This window comes from Dipodomys spectabilis, unplaced genomic scaffold, assembly GCF_019054845.1.
Source record: "Dipodomys spectabilis isolate Male_0828 unplaced genomic scaffold, ASM1905484v1 ptg000024l, whole genome shotgun sequence".
NCBI lineage: Eukaryota > Metazoa > Chordata > Mammalia > Rodentia > Heteromyidae > Dipodomys > Dipodomys spectabilis.
The window spans coordinates 25,523,609-25,526,643 of NW_024870701.1; the positions used below are offsets into that span (position 1 = coordinate 25,523,609).

The window sequence follows — 3,035 nt, forward strand, 5'->3', positions numbered from 1 at the left end:
TCACCCAAGGCTTGTACTCTACCACTTAAACTACAGCTTCACTTGTAGTTCTTTTTGTGGTTAACTGGAGATAAGAGCCTTACAGACTTTCCTGCCTGGGCAGGCTTCAAACTGTAATCCTCAGATCTTAGCCTCCTTAGTAGCTAGGATTACAGGGACAAGCCACCAGCATCCAGTTTAGTAACCTTCTTTTTAGTGGAAGATGACACAGATTTTAAAAGCCTGGAGATCAACTGTAGTTGGATGTGTGTGCTCCTCTGTGTGTGTGTGTGTGTGTGTGTGTGTGTGTGTGTGTGTGTGTGTGTTATGGGTACATAAAAATACTAGAAGGAAATAGATCAAAGTCAGCATTGTAGAAGTTTTACATTTTTATGCTTTTTCACATTTTCAAAGTTTTTGTTATGACTCACTGCATTTTTAATCAGAAAATAAGCAGCAGAACTCATAGTGGTGGTATGACCCTGTAATCCCAGCATGTGGGAAGCTGAGGCAGAAGAAGGATCATGAGTTGGAGTTCAGTCTAGGTTAGTGAGTTCAAGGCTAGCCAGAACTCATAAGAAGAACCTGTCTCAAAAAAAATCAGGTGTTCACTTTGGCAGCACATATACTAAAATTAGAACTATACAGAGAAGATTAGCATGTCCCCTGAGCAAGGATGACACGCACATTCATGAAGAGTTCCGTATATTTTCCTCAAAAGACTCCACATAGAGCTCCCCTATGACCCAGAAATCTCACTTCTGGGCATTTACCCAAATGATCACAACAAGACCATATTAAAGCTACCAGCACAACTATGTTTATTGCAGCATTATTTACCATAGCTAAGATATGGAACCAACCCAGATGCCTCTCAGTAGATGAATGGATTAAGAAAAGGTGATAGATATATACAATGGAATTCTATGCCTCTATCAGAAAGAATGACACTGTGCCATTTGTTAGGAAATGGAAAGACTTGGAAAAAGTTATGATAAGTGAAGTAAGCCAGGCCCAAAGAAACATAAATCCCATGGTTTCCCTTATTTGCAATTACTAGTATATGTCTGAGACAAGCAGAAACAGTCAGATAAGTTGAAGTTAGGTGAAATGAACCCCAAGATAAGTATTCAAATGTTTTTTTTCTTTCTTGTTATAATTTCTAACATATTTATAAGATGATTTCTTTGTTGCTTTGTATGTCCCTCCCCCACGGTATAACTCCTGTTTCCACTATATTTGATGTTGGTATAATTTGTGGAGGGGAAGGGAAAAAACAAATCGTTTAAATAGGGATATAGGTGGATCCATTGCAACAATGAGATGTACAAGTCATTGTATTGAAAAATGAACTTTATAACTTTGGCCGGGGCAGGGGAAGTGTGGGGGAGCATGGCAGTGGGGGGGGGGGGGTTGGGGAGATGGGAAGGGATGGGAAGGAGAAACAAAGGAGGAGGCAATAATGCTTGATAAGAAATGTACTTATTACCTTGCCCATGTAATTGTAACCCCTCTGTACAGTATTTTCACAATTTAAAAAAATTCTAATAAAAAAAGAAATGCAAAAAAAATCAGTAAGGGGCTGGGAATGTAGCTTACTGGTAGAATGCTTCCCCTAGTATGCATGAAGCCCTGGGTTCAATTCCTCAGTACCACACAAACAGAAAAAGCCAGAAGTATCGCTGTGGCTCAAGTGGTAGAGTGCTAGCCTTGAGCAAATGAAGCTCAGGGACAGTGTCCAGGCCCTGAGTTCAAGCCCCAGGACTGGCCAAAAAAAATCAGTAATAATTTTTTAATGGTAATAGTTTTTTAATTTCCTTATGAATCTGTTTTTACAGGCACCATTTCAGTGGGATTTGGACATCAGCAGAGTATGGAACAAGAATGAAATTTCCCACACCTGTGGGGATGAGTGTCCCCCAACTTGGCCCTGAAGAGAAACTTACCCTGTGTCCATGCTGGCAGCCAGCTGCCCACAGCTGTTCTAAAGAGGCTGCCAATGAATGGTGCTGGTGGAAAAACACAACATTCCTGACTCTCCAAGGATGCCATTATGCTTAGAACTCTTGCCCACCAAAGAAGTAAATAAACAGGGGGTGGCAAGAGGAACTTGAGTCCTGGGAGTGTGTTGGCTGCCAGAGCTCCATAACTCATAACAGAGTACATGAAAGAACCCCGTCTACCTAAGCCAGACTTGACAATGGTCTTCCTGGGCTGTGCTTCTTGCATGCCACCTTCCCTTCCTGCCTCACATCAGAATGTACATGAATAAACTTTATTTCTGTCTCTAGGCCAAAGAGATCCAGAGTGCAGGCCCCTGGCTGATTCATCTTCACACATCCAACAGCACTAATCAGCATAGCCATTCACTAACTGTTTGCTTTGGCACTACCATGTGTCAGGCATTACTCTGGAAATGAGGACATGACAAAGAACGACATGAACATGGTCCCTGCCCTCTTGAAGCTTACACCCTGGTGGGAAAGACAGACATTAAATAAGAGAACCTACCACCCAGGCACAATGGAATAAGTGCCAACCTGTATAGAATGATTCCACAGGATATCTTAACATGTTCCTATTCCAGGGATTTAGGATCCAAGGACTTCCCGTAGCAAGGATATGCACCTATGCTTGTGTACTACACCCCCAGAAACACCCCAGGGCAGGACTTACAAACCTATAAAGGACACATAGTTGGCTTTTCTGAATAGTGACAATGATTTTTTTTTTAATGCAGGAGATGCTGCAACTGGCAAATTCCACAGGGTTTCCTCCAACTCCAGCATTGGATGCTGTAAATATATATATATATATATATATATATATATATATATATATATATACAGTGCAGAATGATGTTCTAGTTGAGACCTAAAGGTAAAGACAAATATAGATGAAGAAGGTTGGAGGGAAGGGCACTCCTGACAAAGAGAATGGCCAAGCAAAAACCATTAGACACTCTGGGTGTTTGAGAAACAAGAGGGAATGGAAGGGTGGGATGTGGGGAGTGGGAAGATCAGAGGGCATGGAGGGTTGTGTAAGGGAGTGATCTG

At 41.7% G+C, this 3,035-nt stretch overlaps 1 non-coding gene across 1 annotated transcript; it reads left to right on the plus strand.

The window, feature by feature from the left end:
- The first annotated feature begins 583 nt into the window (after window positions 1–583).
- LOC122104448 lies at window positions 584–690 on the plus strand. Its single transcript, XR_006146921.1, has one exon. It is a non-coding gene; the product is annotated as a U6 spliceosomal RNA (small nuclear RNA).
- Window positions 691–3,035: the final 2,345 nt, after the last annotated feature.